Source organism: Cryptomeria japonica, chromosome 10, assembly GCF_030272615.1.
Source record: "Cryptomeria japonica chromosome 10, Sugi_1.0, whole genome shotgun sequence".
Classification (NCBI taxonomy): domain Eukaryota; kingdom Viridiplantae; phylum Streptophyta; class Pinopsida; order Cupressales; family Cupressaceae; genus Cryptomeria; species Cryptomeria japonica.
In genome coordinates this window covers 149,943,899-149,964,642 of record NC_081414.1, presented here as the reverse complement: position 1 = coordinate 149,964,642, position 20,744 = coordinate 149,943,899, and positions in this window count along the sequence as shown.

The following is a 20,744-nucleotide window of genomic DNA, read 5'->3' as shown; positions in this document are numbered from 1 at the left end:
ATCATACATGAGTTTTCTTTGACCTTTCTTCTTGTAAGGATTTCTACATCCTTATCTCCTATGATTTGCTTAGGATCATGATTCAGCTTCACATACTGAGGAATGGTCTTGATGGATTCCTCTTTCTTTTCTTCTTCATCCTCATCTCTATCAGTACCACCATCTACATCTGCCAGTGTAGGAACACTATTACTGGTACTTGGTTGACTGACAACTGGTTCCCAGAAGGTTGCAACTGGTTCATTTATTGCTAGCTCACTGTCAATTTCCTCAGAATTTTTAGAGGTTTCATCAACTCTTACATTGATGCTTTCCATAATTCTCTGAGTCCTATTGTTGAAACACTTGAGAGCTTTGCTCTTGGTGGAATATCCTAGGAATATTCTCTCATCACATTTCACATCAAATTTGCTCTAGTGTTCACTCCTCTTGATGTAATATTTGCTACCAAACACTCTAAAGTATCTAACCACAGGTGTCTTACAGGTCTAATACTCATAAGGAGTTTTATCCTTACCTTTCTTGATGAGTACCTGGCTCATTGTGTAGACTGTAGTGCTCACCGCTTCTCTCCAAAAGGTGTGGGCTACCTTTCCTTGAATCAACATGGTTCTAGCTGCTTCAACCATAGTCTGATTATTCCTCTCTGCTAGGCCATTCTACTGTGGAGTCCGGGTGGCAAACAGTTGTCTCTTGATGCCATGTTCTTCAATGTACTTGTTGAATTCACCGGAAGTGAATTCCCCTCCTTGATCAGTTCTTAGGCACTTGATCCTTTTACTGCTTTCATTCTCCACTAATGGTCTGAAAGCTTTGAACTTTACAAAAGATTTAGACTTATCTTTCAAGAATGTGACCCACATAATTCTTGAGCAGTCATCAGTGAGAATCATGAAGTACCTATCACCCTGCACACTTCTAGTTTTCATAGGACCACACAAATTAGTATACACAAATTAGTATGCACAAGATCAAGCAAATTGTCAGTAGTGAAAGATTTACCTTTAAAGGTTGAGGAAGGCATTTTCCCCAATTGACACTCTCTACACAAGGTATTATCCAGTTTTCTTAGCACCGGGAACCCTCTAACTACCTTGATCTTGCTAGCCTTCACAATGTTATCAAAGTTTACATGGTAGAGTCTCCTATGCCATATCCAGCTATCATCAAATTTAGCCATAAGACATGTACTTATATTTGCATTCAGCTTAAATAGGTTACCTTTGGTCTGCATGCCGGTGTGTCGTGCCCAAACTTTAGGGCACAAAAACGGAACAACAAATTTTTTTTTTGACGTCATGAACTCACTATAAATCCTAATATATAACAACTGTATTTAAGGTTTTGTCTTTTCTAGGATGTAAATAAACTTACTTACTAAGGTTAAGTTAAATAACCAACTCGAGCGAGCGACTTGTTTGGTTGAGATTAATTTGCATTGCGGATTAGTTAGCTAGCTCAATTACCTAAGACAAGTTGTCGCTAATTAATTCAAGGGATAATTGGTTATCTTAATGTATTAAATCATTCCAGGTCATATAATGATATTGTTATTGATTAACTGATGCTCAAATAAAATTTATTATACACATCCACCCGATGAGGGTTTTCGAATTTCTACAATGTCATTTGCCCACTAAAATCCGACAATAAACTAGGGCCAATTCTAATTTTCCCTAAATCCCCTGATTTTGTCAATTAATTTTCAATCCGACCAAAAAGTCGGTCTCAAGGGCTTAAGGTTCATAAATTTACAAATTCCTCCTTTTTAAATTTTCCTGACGTCCAATTACATGGGGGGGGGTAAGTCCATTGATTAATTAAATATATTGCTAGATTAAACGTATAGTTTATCCAACTATAATAGTCCTTTATTATTAACCCCCTTGAATTAATTGAAATTTAAATTTCTAAGGAATGGGAACTTATAATCGTTCAATTATTAAATTAACCCCATATTTATATATATTAAAATCAAAAGTCTAAAATCCCATAATAATTCAATTATTAAAATCAGGGTTTAAAATTCCATAATATTTCAATTATAAACTTAACCCCAAATTATATACTAAAATCTAACTTTAAAATTCCAATTTAAATTCCTTATATATATATATATATATCACAATATAAATTCTTAAATACTAACCCTCATTATAAATTAAAAACCAATTTAAATGCCCCAATCTAAATCTCCTATATATATATATATATATATATATATATATATATATATATATATATATATATATATATATCAATATATTCATTTATATATATCTATATATATATATATATATATATATATATATATATATATATATATATATATATATATATATATATATATATATATATATATATATAAAATTCTTATAATGCTAACCCTAACCCGAAATTGGGTTAGGGTTGCATTTTTACATATTACACTTGTCTTATGTTATTTTTACCCTTTTTATATATTATACCCTAACCCGAAATGGGTTAGGGTTTTATATTACCCCTTTTTCTTTGTTTTGTTTTCTTTCTTTTTTTTTGGAATGTGACTGCAGGTACGGAGGCGGAGGGTTTCATGCGGGGAGAAGTGGTGGAGGAAGGGTTTTCCCGGGCGCCGCTGTGTATACACACAGTGGCGGCCGCGCCGCCCACTGTGTGTACACACAGTGGCGGACGGCATAGCCGCTGCCCACTGTGTGTACACACAGTGGCGGACGGCATAGCCGCCGCCCACTGTGTATACACACAGTGGCGGGCGCCGTTCACTGTGCGTAGCACAGTGGCGGCCGCGACCGCCCACTGTGTTACACATAGTGCGGTGCCCTTAGGCACCACCCACTGTGTGTAGCACAGTGGCTCGGCCGTGGCCGTCCACTGTGTTACACACAGTGACCCGCGTGACTCCATTTCCCCATTTTTTTTTTTTTTTAAAAAAAACACATTTTATTATATTTCATGATTTTGATAAAAATGTTATAAGATGTGGTTTTTTTTTGAATATATCAAATATATATATATATATATATATTTGTATATATATGTTTATATACACATATAACCATTGTTATGATCAGATCATAACATAAATGTCTTTGTTGGTTTTGTTCTACAGACATCTACAGGGTATGTGTTTCAGATGCAGATATATATATATATATATATGAAGTTTATTCTGCAATTCCTTTATAAGTTTGGTAATAGAGATGCACAAGATTCAGAATATGTCTTTTATTTCGTTGTTGCAGGGGTGTACAAACACAGGAAGCTTGTATATATATTTTTATATATATAGGTATGTATTTTCAATATATATACTTATATACCTGAAAATATATATATGTGTGATTAAATGTTGAGATAATAGGGTTAAAAACCCTTATATTGATCTGAGATTTTTTTAACCATCTACATTCTGTTTTTAGTCTTCTAACAGCATTTAGAATAGGTCTACTTTATTCTTCCTTTTATTTAAACTTTCTACAGCAATAAAACAATACTGGTTCTCCTTTCTTTCTATCAGACATAAAATTTACAGAATTTAAACTATGCAAGTAAATAATAACCCTACTGCATTTCTTTTTCTTTCTTTAACATTTGCAGTAAATAAACCAGTGAATAGTAAATAGGAATCCTAATGCATTTTTCCTTTCCTTTCTTTAATATTGCAGTAAATAACCAAGTGAATAGACCAGATTAAAATGTAGACTACAGCAACACAATAGACATCATAATATAATATAAATTTACATTATTTTCTAGAATGATAAGTTACAATAGCCCAAATATGAAAAATGGGTAGATAATCTAACAGTCCCCTTTTTTTTTTCTTTTCTTAACTTTACACAGAAAATAAAATTTACATTTATTTAAACAGAAACAGAATCATTTTAAGCCCTATATTTACATATGCACTTTCTCTTCCCTTTTTTTTTGCTACAATACAAGGTTACAATTTCTTTCTGCTTTTCTGCATTTAAATAAAAATCAGAAATCTGAATAGAAGTCTGCAACACAAAATCTGCAACTCCTAGTCTTTTTTTCCCCAAGCCACCTGCAAGTAAAGTTTAGGACTGTGACCATGGGATGCTCACCTCCCAGCCTAGGCTTACCAGAAGCCACCCCCGAGCTAGGAGAATCAAGACCTAGACGGGTTACAACCAATCAATACAACACAACAATAGGGCAATCACACAAACATTCACTTTCCCATCCCAAGCTACACTTTCATCACACTTTGTGATGATCAATCTACGGGTGGAAGTGGACCAAGTACCATTGGGGAGACTGCAGCCAAAAATATAACACAAGCCACCTCATGGCAACACAAAATACTCAACAAAATTCATCCCACACACCTTATGCCCCCCAAAGGCTCAAAGCCATTTCTCTCCCCTTATGACCCCCAAATGCATACACAAGGCTATGCAGCAAGGGTCACAAAGGACACCCTTGAGATCACTCTCCTTAAGGAGAGCCTCTCACCCAAGGCTGTCATGCTTCTTCCACCCCAAGATCATCCTACTCTCCCAAGAGTAGAAGATCTTGGACACTCCCAAAGCAAGAAACACAAAACAGAAAAAAAAACATAGAAAAGAACTACACATTATTTTCTTCAACAACATTATACATACACACTTTCTTTACCAGCATTTCTTTCTTTCAACAAAACAACATAACTAACCTAAACAACATAAACAAGAGGAGATAACAACAACCCTTATTCTGCCAATAGGTATGCTAAACTTAGTTGGAGATGAGCTGCCCAATCCACACAACTTTCTGCAATTCCTTGGCCCCCAAATTCCTCTAATTCCTAAAACTGGTTTTTTTCCTTCCAAGTGTTTTTTTTTTTTCAAAAATCTCCAAGAATGGAGAGTGGGTGATTAGCTCACTAAGCTTCCATTCTTAGCCTAAGAAGGCCTCTCTCACTCCTTCCAACCTCTTGGATAGAGTGAGTGATCTCCCATTGGGTTGGTCTTCCCTAGGTCTTACACACTCCCTAACCTAGGCGCCTAGAGAAGGGAAATGGAATGGGGAAGAGGGATTACTATCTCCAAGAAGGTTCTCCTTCCAAGGATGGCACTCCTATAGATGGAATTCGTCCATCTTGGGAAAACCACTTTTTTGGGTGGTTAAACAAGTCCTAAGGGAAAGACACATGGCCAATTTTGGCCTTCACCCATAGGTACCCCATGAGGCCTAATAGAAAAGCTCTAAAATTGACTCTAGGAGTTGATTTGACCTTCAGAAAGTCCACCTGAAGTTAACCTACGGGTCAACTCTGAGTTGACCTTCCTTGTGGCTCTCTAACCTAGATTCTTGGTTCCTTCAAGGATAATTAGGGGATATAACAATTAACAAAAATAAAACTTTCAAAAAGGTGACATGACAATTGCCAACACAACATACTACATAGGTGTCAAGTGACACTACAAAATAATTCCACATCACAATAAACACATGGCAATTGTCCCTTAAACAATTTAATCAATCCAATAAGTACAAATTACACTCATGCAACATTTTACATTTACGAATAAAATACAGTACATACGGGGTGTTGTCTCTCCAAATAGACAACCCCTGGTTTTACTAACGCACATTGGCCTAGGCTTGATTCTCCATAATATTTCCATGGTCACATGGATATTTTCCTGCACATCTCAATTTAAACACTAGTACTTCCCAAATAGCCTCATATAATATATAATCACATAATCAGAATACAATACATTCATTCTGCAAAGACTTGACATTATAAAATACGATTTGTCACAAATCAAAGCAATTTCCTCATAATCCTCAAAATTTGATCCATCTAAAAGATATGCAAACATTTTCCTAACATTATATCAAATCCTGAAATTCAGATAATAACCTGCATCATCACAATATTACCCTAATCTAGAATCATATAATATTCTATAATCCACAAGGCATAGAAATGAAGCATCCATATATATCGATGTTACCAAAATCGTGGGACCATGAAAAGTTCCATATCCATAGTGTGTCAAAACTAGCATCCAAACTAGTTCCAAAATAAAAATAGCTGAAGAGATAGGATGGGTCGGGGTAGGGCCTCACACGGTGGCCACCAATTCACCATTCTTTCCTTTGATTCAGCACACTCCATTCTTTAATTCCAAAGTGAGATCACTGTCATTCAATTGGGCAACACTCAAAAGATTGTGTCTGAGACCATCAACCCAATACACATTGTCAGCACTACACTTTCCATTCAGAGAGATGGACCATCTGCCTTTGACCATGCATGGTGCATCATTGCAAAAGCGAACCACACCACCATCATACTATTCCAAGGATAGAAACTTGCTCCGGTCACCAGTCATATGGTGAGAACAACCACTATCAATGATCCACTCATTGGAATTATCAAACCGAGAGACAAGAGCCTTCTTATCTGACATATCTTCCTTGACAACAACAAACACAATATCTTCATTTTCTTCATCCTTTGATTCCTCATCTATGACACCTTCATCAACTACCACAAAATAGTTTCTCCAGTTTCCTCCTTTGAATTTCTTGCACCTTTTCGGTTTGTCCTTGTTGTTGCCATTAGGACAGTTTACAGCAATATGTCCTATTAAGTTACAAGAAAAGAATTTCAAAGGTAGCTTACCTCTATATTTTCCGGTTCCTTTAGGAAGTTTCCTAGCAAGGAGAGCTTCAAATGCCATCAAAATCTCCTCATCATCCATTTCTTTGCTCTGTCTTGGTTCACCACTAGTGTTAGCTTCTTTTCCTTTTCTCAATGGTACAACAAAAGCTTTAAAAGTTGATTCAGTCTTTTGAACACTGCCATCAAAACTTATTAGCTCATAGGTTGTCAACTTTGCAATGATGGAGTCTAGGGATAGCTTAGTCTTGTCTATTGATCTCAGCTCCTGAATAGCAGCAACCCTTATTGCATAGACCGACAATAGGGATCTCATGAGTTCGCTTACCATAGTGGAATCTTCTATTTTACCACCTGCACTCTTGATATCTCCAACAACGGTTTTGATTCTTATTCCATACTATTGAATGGTCTCACCTTCAACCATCCGCATGTCTTCAAACGTCCCTCTAAGGATTTCTTCCTTAGCCTATTTTACATGCTCATCACCACCATAGATATTTTTAAGAGTATCCCATATCTCTTTGGGATTTACCTTATCTTGGACATCAATAAACTCAATGTAAGATAAACTATTAATTAGGGCTTCCATGACTTGCCCATTCTCCTGCATCTCTCTCTTTTGGTCATCCGTGAGAGTATCGATAGGGGAAACATAGGCATTCTCAACATAGCTCCAGTGTTGAGCACCCATGCTTCTGATGTATATCTTCATTCTGTCTTTCCATATACTAAAATTTTCCCTGTTAAACTTTGGACCTTCCCTCTTCATCATTAGACTGGGATCTTTACCTCAAGCAGTTAAGCTTATAACACAGAGGACCTAGAGGACGCTCTGATACCAATTGATAACTCAATGATGAACAAATAGTACCAAACTAGTACTAAGAGGGGGGGGGTGAATCAGTATAGACAAAAACACACTCCTAAACTGGTTTGTCAGTAGACACTCTGCATTGGCAGACAAAGAGTAACACTAGTCCTTAAACAAAGTACAACCAGCAAAAACTAGAATAACTGAGACAAGCATAAACCGGTTGACACTTATCTTCTCATATAATCTAACACTTCATTTCTATTTCACCCTAATGCATGAAAAGGTAATCTACCATCAAAGATATACATATAAGCAACTAGATCAACATGATTCACCACTTGACAGAAAACAACATAGCATCACATGAAGAAGACATCACACATGACACACATATTTTTCACATGAAAACCCAAATGGAAAAAACCACGATGGGGATGAATACCCACAACCTTGTTTTTGAACTCTTTAGAAGTCTGCTCTGTTAGGAGCCTTGTCCGGTTAAAGAGTAATACAATAGGTTCTCTTAGGAACCGATCCTGTTAGGGATCACCCGGTTAAGGGATAGCTAGAATACCTGATTAAGGGTTAAACCTTGTTAAAGGTTACCTTGTTAGAGGATTTCAAGAACTCAATGGTTTTGAGTCACCCTGTTAAAGGATTTACATCAAGCCAGTTAAAGCTACCTTGTTAAGGGATTTTCCAATTGTTGAGGTGGTTAGAGATCAATAGGTATTACAATGATCTGGTAACAATAGTCAATGCGAATGCAGATCTTCTTAAGCTCCTCTTCACCTTCTGCACTTACACTCTGCAGGTATCAGTTCTCTCCTTTGGTTTGGCAAGAATCACGTATCCCTTCTCTTGGATACACATGCACACAACTTTTGCCAACAACCTCAAAAAGAGACACAACATCGACCTTACAGGAAAATAGATAGGTCGGTAGCATAAACCCTAAACCCTAAACCTGTTAGGTTAAGGAATTCAAATGGTTCAATCCTGACCATTGAGCATACTGCATTAAATGCAACAGTTCTTGATCCAATCTCAAGACTTTCTCCATTGTCCATTTTCCACCAATTTCATGGCGGCTGATAACCCATCACACGTTATCACCATTTATAGACTTTGCACATTCCCAAGGTAGATAGGAACAATATCCTTCATGCAAGATCCTTAACATGCACAAGGCTTACATGGCAACATGATCTGTTCTTCATTACCATGCTAACTCATCACACAAAGTCACTGGTTGAGCCACACAGGCTTGAAGCACCTCAATCGAAAACCCTGAAATTGAAATTACCAACTGATAGTCATACAATGCTTCCATGTGCTGGTTCCGATAACTATATGCCAGTTCACCTTGAACAAACACACTGCTTCACTTTGTCACAAATGTCGGTTCATAGTGTTATACCAGTTCTCACATATGTCAGTTCTCACCTCTTCACCATATTGACATCAATGACAACATATAATGTCATTATGTCCTCATACCGATTCACATAATGCCAACAAAATGATCATAGTATAACTGTATATTCTTTAACATGTCATCCTTAGTGATTTCTTCTACTAATCCTGCACAAGTTTTAGGTGGAGCCTTACCAGAATCAGTGTCATTCTTCTTCTTCCTCTTTGTAGTACCAGATGCAGCTAAAGTGGTTACTTTTAGAGGTTGCTTTTGTTCTGATATTTTGAATGTAACCTTCCTAACCGGTTTCTTTTTAGCTTCAACCTTTGTTTCCTCTGTTTTCTTCCTAACAACCCTCTTGAATGCCAATGGTGTGTCATCCTTAGATTCAGATTTAGCACTAATAGGATTTGATGAATACTAAGAGTGGGGGGTGAATTAGTATGCCAAAAATCTCTACTCTTAAACACTTTGCAAGACTAATAGTAAACCGATAAAACAATTCAGCAGACAAACCATTTAATACACATGCAAACCAAATAGCTAATAATGCATTCACCCATAGAAGAAAAAACACCATAACACAAGAGATTTTGATGTGGAAACCCAAATGGGAAAAACCACGGTGAGATGGAACTCACAAGTAACTATCTGCAGAATAGGAACTAGACTGGTTAAGGTCAAACCGGTTAAGGTCAGACCTGTTAGGAATCTCAATCTCTGTTATGAGATAAGTCCGATTAAGGACTAAATTGCTAAAGGATTTTAGATCCACAGATGTGAACCACCTTGTTAGAGAATTTACAAAAGGCTTTTGGGCCTACCCAGTTAAGGGCTACAGACTTATCAAAGATATGAGTAATCAACAGTGTTTTATCTAGCTAGTAGCACAGACTGCTTGGTTAGATCCTTGATAGCTCATTCCTAATGCACTCTAGCATTACTTCAGTCTTCTACACATTCATATTCTCTCCAATTCCTCAACCACCTTAAACCCTAGCAACAACATAAACTTTTGCTACAACCACATCAACAACCTAAAACCCTAGACATGATGTCCTTATAAAGGAATCTGATTTCATGTCAGTCCAATAGGATTACATAACAATTTCCTAGGTTCAATGAACATGGACATACTTGGTACCACGACACAAAAGCACCATTAAGGTGTCGGCACCGTCAAACAATTGGTGGATGGTAACTCATCACAAAATGCCAGTTGGTAACTCATCATAGTGTATTACCGGTTCATATAAAATGTTGGTTGTCGGTTTGACAAAAATGAAGACTGGTAAAAATGTGTTATGCCACTTTAATCCCTCGTACTGCTTGGGATCCATGAACTGCTTGGGGTCAACATGCTGCTTCAGACTGGGAAACACATTCTACAAAACACCAATAGTATAAAGACTATAATACAACATACCGATTGGAACAAATACCGGTTGTGCTCTAACTCATACATATAAAGGAGATCTCAATGCAAATGTGTGTCCATCAATGACAATCACAACATAAACATGAAAAATGCCAACAATCTCCCCCTTTGGCATTGATGGCAACACTTAGGAAAATAAAATTTTGACATCAAAGTGTTTTACAACAAAGTCATGCCATTAGCAAAATTGCTCCCCCTAAGCATATACACTATCCCTTTAACAATACAATGTATAACACTTTTGCATATAGAGCATAAACATTGAGATATTCAGAGCATATATCAAAATTTTGATTACCAGATACTTCTCCCAAATAGAATTCTTCTCCCCATTTGCCAACAATGACAAAGTACAACTGAACAACCCTGTTTACATTAGATATTAAAATAATAAAAGTTTGTGACAATAAGGAATAATACTTGTCAAAAACAGATTTAAAGTCCTGCAAGAATTGTTTCATGGATAAAGACCAAGACTCAAGTAGGGAGGTGGCTACTTCTTTCTCTGTTTACATCTAGGAGACATGTTCTTTCATGGCATTGATTGTGCTCATCTCCTGTGTCACTGTTAAGGCATCCAGATTTAGATAGCACTTCTGAAGAATTTGCAATTGTGGAAGTAGAACCAGTTGTAGCTCCTGCAAATCTCTTGACCAGGTGTTGATCTCTTGCTCCATTTTTGCTGACTGGATGTGAAACTGGTGAATGGTTTTCCCATAAGTTGTAAAGGAATCATAAGGGGGCTTGAATGTGCTCATGTAGGACTGCAAGTCCGTTTGAAGCTTTTGGTTCTGAGCTAGCACATCATCATAGAACATATGGGGTTGGCAGATCTTGCTGAGTAGAAGATTCTTTTCATCTAGAGAATCCCTTATATCCTTTTGTTCTTTCTTTAGTTCAGACCAGAGCTCATTCAACTTCTTCACTAGAGCTATGTTAAGAGCTTTTTGATGCTCCTTCTTGACATTTGCCTTTGCTGCCTCTTCTAGGCTCTGCACCTGATCATCCACTACTGTGCATAGGAGCTTAAGTTTGGCTAGTGATGAATCGGTGTTGGGAAGATTTGTACCAGGTATCAAGCCAGTAAGAGTGTCCACAACCACTTGAATTACATCTTGCTCCTTTTTCCTTCGAATAATTTCAAGGCACTCTTGAGAAACCTTGATGCTCTGCATTAGCTCCATTTCACTTGTAGACTGGAGATCGATAGGACTGGTGAGATCAGTTGGTTTAGCTTGACTCCCGATTGCCTTCAGAGTCTCCATCTGGGTGTGCTTTTCCACTTCTCCTACCTTATCTTCTTCCTCTTTCTTCTTCTCTGCTTCTCTCCTCTTCTCCACTTCCTTATCCTCCTCTGCTTTTTCTTCTCTGCTTCTTTCCTTTTCTCCTCTTCTTTGTCCTCCTCTTCCTTCTTCCTTTTCTCTACTTCTCTCCTCTTCTCTTCTTTTTCTTCCTCTTCTTTCTTCTTCTTCTCTGCTTCCTTTCTCTTCTCCTCTTCCTTGTCTTCCTCTTCTTTATTTTTCTTTTCATCTTCTTGCTTCTTTTTCTCTTCTTAATCCTTCTTCTTCTTTGCCTCTTCATATTTCTTCTTCTTCTTCTCTTCATCATTTTTCTTCTTCTCTTCTTCATCCTTTTTCTTCTTTTCTTCTTCATCCTTTTTCCTCTGCTCAACCTATTCATTTGCCACTTCCTGTCTATCCTCGACTTGCTTATCAACTTGTTTAGCCTATTGCTCCTGTCCTGTTGCCTCAAATGGTGTTTCCTGAGTAACATCTTCTATGTCCAAGGCATTGACATCAATAGTGTCGACCGGTTCATCAACTGGGTTTCCTTCATCATCAAATGCTTCATCTAGTTTTGTTATAACCGGTTCTTTCTTAGCTTGTCAATTGGCTTCAGCCACTTGATGCATCTTCAGAGCTTGTAGAGCACGAGTGTGTGTATCCTTGAGTACTTCCTTAGTGTTCCCTTCTAGTGACAGGAGCCTTCTTCTTCTCATGAAGAAAAGACCTTTGTATTTGTTCATTACATTGAACAGTTCTGGATTTGATACATCAGGAAAATGTTCAACAAAAACTTTTTCTCTCATTTCCTATTCCTTCTCTATGGAAATGTACCATTTATTGTCTAAGGACTTATATAAAGAATTCAGTGTTTCAGATCTAATTTCTGAAGGTGACCGGTAATTAACACATTAATACTGAATTATTTCCTTTTAAACCGTTTCCTTTGCATCATCCTTAAAGTCATCAAAATACTCAATTAAATCATGTAGCAATTTTCTCCTAATATTCTTTATTATTCTTTGACAATGTGTCAAAGGTTTATAGGAGGATCAATATTTACCAGTGCAGATGATGCCGGTTCATTCTTTGTCTTCTTTCTTGTCTATCTTGCCTTCTTGGGCTGCTCCTTAGACACAATTTCCTCTGAGTCTGGTGTATTGCTTTTTGTCTTCCTTTTCCTTTCAAAGACTTTAGCCAGTGCTACTTCTGGTTTCTTCTTGGCTAGTGACCACTTGGACACTTTTGGAGCTGCAATAGTAACCAATGCAAATGCTGCAAGCACTGCCTTTGCCTTCTTCACTGCAGGTTCTTTTCCTTTCTTTGTAGAGGGTTCCTCGACTGGTGTAACCCTTTCTAGATAGGTTCCGGACCTCTTTGCCTTAGGGTCAAGAGGTGAGGCAATAAGGGTAGAGGCATACCCTTCGAACATATTGTACATCACCTCATAGCCCATTGGCTCCACTTCTTCCTATCTGGGCTCAACAGCCTCCATTATGAATTTATCCACTTGGATGGTGAAACAGATATCATCTTCATATTTCTTGATGATGCCACCTGATATCCTCATTCTTTGGCTCATTTTTTGTCTAAACTCATCAAAATACTTGTTCAGAACATCAGGGTAACCGGTTCCAATTACTTGAATGCTTTCATTGATTTGCTTGGTCACCGGTTGGTCAGCAGACCATTGGACATCTCCTACTCCTAGAAAGTAGCCTTGAAAATAGAAGAACAACCCAACCAGTACTTGTCCAAACTTGAACCTTAGTGCATTATTCTATTTGATCAACTTCAGATTCAATAGGAGTTGTCTCTGCATAGCGGTATATAGGTCAAATGATGCATCCTCCTTTATCATCTGGTAAGCGGCATTTATCGCTACAACAAATACAGAGTTAATTCTACTAGCAAGGAATGTTTGGTAGCCTATCACCATGCAGGCATACTTAACTAGATCATCCTTGATAGAATTGACTGTCATGCCTCGAGAGACACTCACTGAACTAGTGAGCTTGGACATTTCAATTTTTCTTACCGTCCTTAGGGCTAGCACTTCCCCTGTGTTGCAGAAACTGGTGACTGCATGAATTGCCTGCAACGTGATATCATGTGTTCTTTCTAGGTACGTCTTGTCACCATTGACTCTGCTCAGAATGATCCTTATATGATCCTCTGTGAAATCCTCTAGGAAGTAAACAACATTGTGGAGCTTTTTCTTCTCCGAAATATTAAACTCTGGTTTGATCTTCTTATCTTTTCCACAAAATAAACCTAACTGGGAGTGGATAGCTAGAGACCCTAGGTCTTCAATCTTGCAATCTATGTAGTTAGAAATTCCCTCTTCTACTATCACACCAGCCAGAACTTGTGATAGGGCATTATACTTAGACTTTCATTGAATAAAACTCCCAGACTCGATAGATGCACTAGAACTGGTATGAGATGTGGAAACCATGATATAAATTTTTAAGAACTCAAGAAATACCTTTTGAAACACATGAATTTAGGGCTTGTAGATTCTCCTTCACTTCACACTTCATCGGTTGCTAAATCACCGCTTTGTGTTCTCCACTTGACCGTTTGCAGTTTGAATTTGAATCTCCTTCACAATTTCTCAATTTCTCAAAATCTCCACTCAAATCGCCTTTTCGTCGCTCTACTCTTTGAAAAACTTTTCTTCAATCGAAAACTGATAGTGAGAAATGAATTGAAAAATGCTTTTAAACATATTCCTCACCTATCGTCATTAATATTCCTCCATTAGGGCATAAACCCTAATTTGCCTTTTTACCATTTTTGGTCTTCTACCAAACGATAGGTATCACATACCAGTTAAGGTCTTTTACTGGTGTAAACTGGGGGTTCGAAACATTTCTCTATTTTCTCCCCCTAAGATTTTCTGAAGCTTAGTTTGTCAGTTTTGTGATTTCCACACTAGGTGCAGAAACCAATTCCTCTTGTAACACCGCTGGTTTGTTCTTTGAGGTTTTGTTCATATCTGCTTGAATAGTGTCAACATCAATGTTTCCTTCCAGAGTGACCGGTATATCATCAGATATGTTCTTTCTTGGTCTACAGAATCTAGCAATGTGATCTGGTTTGTTGCAGTGATAGCAGACCAATCCAGGTGCTCTCCAAGGTCCATTGTTCATGTTTCCATTCTTCCTTCTGCATGTGCAGCAATATGACCATGACCATGATAGACCATACAGTTTTCTCTCAATCCATGTGCTGCTTGATAGCCACCGCTTCTTTGCTGATGATTGAAGGCATTAAACTAGTTGTGATTTCAGTTCACAAAAGGTTCAGGACCAGCTCCCTGGGTCCTCTGAGGATATCTATCAATGTTGTTCATAACTAACCTGCATTCAGATGCTCTATGCCCATACTTGTTGCATGTATAATAGTTACCATTGAATCTATAGGATCTAGGCTTATCATTTGGGAAATAAGGAAAATTGTTGTAAGCCTTACTCCTACACACATTTGCAGTATGTCCTTCTTTAAGACAGTTGAAGCAAACAGGTTTAAACTTTTGCTTACCTTTATCCTTTGATGCCAGTTGTTTCTTTGACATTCAAGCATTTGTACTAGAGGTCTCACCTTCCTCATGACCGAAATAACCAAGTCTATTGGTATTCTTGACCGGTTTGGCAGATTCAAACTTTTGCTCTAGCTTGATAGTACTCTTGTTCAACTTAGCAAGTATTTCCTTTGACTCAAAGAGTTCTTTGGAAATAGCAGCATTTGTTTCCAACAAGTTTTCATTCTCAGAGATGGAAATGTTCAATTCTCCTTGCATGTCTTCCATTTCCACTTTGCTTGCATGGAGTTGAGTAGTTAGGGCATTGATCTCTTGTTTCAGCTTAGAGATCTCATGATCTCTTTCTTTCACCAGATCTTCATCTTTCCTCCAGTTCTCAAGCTCTTGACACATCTGGATAGTCAGTCCTTCCAACTCCTTTCTTAGGTTGGAGTTTGATTAATTCAACTTATTTACTTCTGCAATTAGGGCTTCCATGTCTACTTCATCTGAAGAAGTATTTTCAGATAGCTCCATCAGCTTTTTAGCATGTTCTCTCCTTTTTGTTTGAGATGCCTTGTATTTGACCATAAGATCATCATAGGCTTGCTCAGACTAAGTGAGCTGATGTGTAAGTTCCGTTATAGAGTATTCCCCCATATATATTTCCAAGTGGTTAAACTTATAGAAAGGTAAGCTTTGATACCAATTGATGAATACTAAGAGGGGGGGGTGAATTAGTATGCCAAAAATCTCTGCTCTTAAACACTTTGCAAGACTAATAGTAAATTGGTAAAACAGTTTAGCAGACAAACTGGTTAACACACATGCAAACCAAATAGCTAATAATGCATTCACCCACAGAAGAAAAAACACCATAACACAAGAGATTTTGATGTGGAAACCCAAATGGGAAAAATCATGGTGAGATGGAACTCACAAGTAACTATCTACAGAATAGGAACCAGACCGGTTACGGTCAGACCGGTTAAGGTCTTACAATGTTCTTTAGTAGAATAGATCTTGTTAGGAATCTCAATCTCTGTTAGGAGATATGTCCAATTAAGGACTACCTTGCTAAAGGATTTTAGATCCACAGATGTGAACCACCTTATTAGAGGATTTATAGAAGGCTTTTGGGCCTACCAAGTTAAGGGCTACAGACTTATCAAAGATGTGAGTAATCAACAAGTGTTTGATATAGCTAGTAGCACAGACTGCTCGGTTAGATCCTTGATAGCTCATTCGTAATGCACTCCAGCATTACTTTAGTCTTCTACACATTCATATTCTCTCCAATTCCTCAACCACCTTAAACACTAGCGACAACATAAACTTTTTCTACAACCACATCAACAACCTAAAACCCTAGACATGATGTCCTTATAAAGGAATATGATTTCATGTTGGTCCAATAGGATTACATAACAATTTCCTACGTTCAATGAACCTGGACATACTTGGTACCACAACACAAAAAGAACCGTTAAGGTGTCGACACCATCAAACAATCGGTGGATGGTAACTCATCACAAAATGCCGGTTGGTAACTCATCATAGAGTATTACCAGTTCATATAAAATGTCAGTTGCTGGTTTGACAAATTTGAAGACTGGTAAAAATGTGTTATGCCACTTTAATCCCTCATACTGCTTCAAACCAGGAAACACATTCTGCAAAACACCAATAGTCTAAAGACTATAATACAACATACCAGTTGGAACAAATACCAGTTATGCTCTAACTCATACATATAAAGGAGATCTCAATGAAAGTGTGTGTCCATCAATGGCAATCACAACATAAACATAAAAAATGCCAACAGGCTCAATGTGTACTTGTAGATTCTTCCTCTTCCTGCCTTTCTCTGGGACAACATCAATTAATGCCTTAATGTCCCTTGAGACCTTCTCCACAAATTTGCTAGCCTTTCCTTCTTGTTTCTCTCTTTTCTTTCGGTTGAACTCTGTTTCAACCTTATGTGTCTTCTATTGTGCAGTACCATAGGGCTTCTCTACCTCATCAATTGGTGCATCAATCAACATTTTTGCATAGGCATCAAGAATCTATGCATCCACCTCATATCGCATTTCCTCAATCCAAATATTTCAAGATTTAACCACTTCCATAAGTGTTTGATCCTTCTTCACCATGAATCATATGTTGGTTGAATATTTTTCTACAATATGCTCAGATACCCTTACCCTAGACCTCATAGACTTCTGGAATGCTTTACAATATCCCCATACCTTATCATATCTCTAGATTACTAGAGCAGCAATTTATTGTTTCAATTGTCTCCCTACCGAGATGTCAAATGCCTATTGTCTTTTACCAAAACTAGGTGTATCATTCATGAAATATAACATTAAGAAAATTATCAAGTTTCCATACCAGAAGTTTCCCTTCTTTTCACCCTTAATTTTTCCTAAGTTTATTAACAACTTATCTAGCATCCAACCGCATATATCTAATTTCACATTCTCTCTCATCATTTTGTATGCAGCCAAAATGCATGAACTAGAAACAAAATTTAGTCGGTTTGACTGAGTTACCTTATACCTGATGATCATGCTATCGAATCTGATGTCTATGTCAGTAATAGTGCTCACTCTCATAGATCTCCTATTAGATGTCGTGTCGGTGATCTTGTTCATGAAATCATTCGAAACCTTCTTGTTTGGATGTTGCCCAATTGATGGCAAACCAATGATGACTTCATTGGTGATTTTGTAAGGTCTATCTAACCATATAAATTCTACACATACTCTACTCAAAACATATCTAATTATCTCATCTTTAAATTTTTGGAATGTCTTGAATGCCAATAAACCCTAAGTCTTCAATATGTTTGTATGCCAGTTTGATCATTCCAGATTCTCCCATTAGCTCACTCATATACATACCCTTAATTTTAGAAGTTCCCAAGTCCTCAATGTGACATTGAATATATGCCCTAACATCTTCTACATAGACAACTCCCTCTAGAACGTGAGAAAATGCTCCAACTGAATCTTCCAGGGTAGCCACATGTGGATACCACTTGAAAATTGGCCTGGGGTAGTCCTTTACCTCTACTACAGTCAGGTTTGCAACAAAAATAGGAATAGACAATGATCTCACTTCCATGTTTAAATATAAATACCTTAGATTGCTCATGGTGAAAACCTCCAACAAATTCTTCCAGATGTCGATGAAATTGCTCAAGAAGAAATTTGATTGCTCTGAGTTGCCTTTGATCGCTCTTAGTCCCTCTGAAATCACTCTGAATGCAAGGTGATCAATAACGAAGTCAATTCAACCTTTTAACCTTTGAGAAAAACCCTAATCTTCCATTGACATAAATGAATGCTGGTGAAAGATACTGGATCTTGCATGGAACATATATATTTTAGATAAACATCTCCAATCTCTGGAACATCTTCTAGAACCTTTTCTCAGGGCATATGCAACATCTTCATGAATTTTTCCTACCCCTAAGGCATCTTCCTTAATTACCGAATGAGCTACCTGCCAGTGTAGGAGCAACCTCTTCTACTAGACAAGTAACCAAGACATTCCCATTTGATGATTCTTCCTCAGTCTTCCTAACCCATCTCTAAGTATGATCTTGTCAGATTTCACTAACCTTCTCTTTTCCTTTCTCATTTGATCCTCCATTACCAACTAGTGGATTTCTACTTCTATATAATTTAGAAATATGTCCAACCTCATTACGTGCATAACATGTAACATTGTTCCTTTGAATTTCTTTTCTAAAACTACTAAAATTGCTTGACTTGCATTGATTAGCCATATGTCCAAATTTTCCACAAGCATAGAATTTAACATTCATTCTGCAATCTTTTGTTTTATGACCATACTTATTTCATTTGGAACATTTATCGGGAGCAGAATCACGGTTCTGAATTGCTCTGTTTCTACATTGTCTAGCCATGTGACCAAATCTATAGCAAAAAAAACATCTACCATTGAATTTATAAAAATTAAGTTGCCTTACAGGTGCCTTATGGTTTTGATCTTCATTAGCAGTACCAAAACTGTGTCCTTACTCAAATCCAAGTCTATTGGAATCTCCAATCTGCCTTTGTCTCTTCAATAACTCATCTAGCTGTGTTGAGCTAATCTTGAATTTTTCTTTATACTCACTTGCAGTGGTTAAATATTCTCTCATTTGTCTCTCAAGATTTTGTTCATTACTCTGGGATTGTACCAAATCAGTTCTCAACATATCATTCTCATGAACCAACCTACCACATTTTTCAAATTTGTTCTTCAGAGATACAACAAGATTTTCTCCCTTTTTCTTTTTGTCCTCAATCTCCTTAGACAACCTCATAGTTATAACTTGCATTTCATTTTTCATAACCATGTTCTCCTAGCCCAACTTTTGACATTGTTCCTTAAGTGCATCTTTCTCTTCATCATCTTGATTTTGCAAAAGTTCCTTCCTCCTAGCCTAGATAGATGATAGCCTCTCTTGTAGGACAAGAATGATTTCCTTAGCAGAATTCAATTCATCTTGTAGCTTTAAGTTCTTCAACCTTTCAACATCATAGTCTTCAAGTACCATATCAAGTTTTTTCTCAAAAGCCATATCCACGGATTTCGAATTCAGGATCTTCCTCAAATTGTTAAACTTCCTCCAAGGCACAAGGCTATGATACCAATAGTTGGAATCCAATAACACTGAGAGGGGGGGTAAATCAGAGTTGTACTGGAATGATTAATTTTAACTTTATTAAAACATGAATACACCAATCGGTATACCGATACATACAAAATTGAAAGAAGTAAAGAAACCAATAAATCAATCAGATAAATGAGAACCATAACTCATAGAATTATACATGGAAAACCTCAAAGAGGAAAAACCATGGTGGGATTTGTTACCCACAATATCAATCCATGTGCCATATGAAGAGATATTACAAAATATGAGGGGCCTGCACTTGCAGGAAGTCTTACAGCCTAGAGCACACTGCTCAATCACAAAAGGAGCCTCACTAACTATATAAAAATTCAGACTACAATCCAGAGAACTATTGAACTACTAAGATATCATCTTCTATTCCAAAATAAAGTTCTGGTTTAAGCTTTGTCTGTTCTAGTCTGTAACCTTATACCCTTTATTGGAATAACCCTTACATAAATATCCTCACATACATAATCTCTTTGGTATATTTCACATCTCCTTCCAATTACATATTCACATCATGATATATATTTGTTATTGCAAATATGATCTATCAAACTAGCCTATATACCCTATACAAATTATCATGCCTTATGTTGGCTTACAAAGATATATACACTATCAAATAACATGTCGGCCAGATAACATAAATGCATAAATATTAAAATCAATTGCCGATGCCAGATCCAAGAGATGTCAACCTCCAATACCAGTAACCTTTTACTAAACCATGTTGTCCTACATTGTCGGTGCCGGTGTTGGTGGTGGTGTAGTGTCTATCGGTACACAATTGAACCAAAACATGAAGATGAAACACAATGTCATGTTGCCATCAATGAAAACATAGTGAAACCAACCAATTGAGTTTCAATTGCCAACATGATATTCTTAAGATTACTCAACAATTCATTCAGAAGTGCAGTGCAT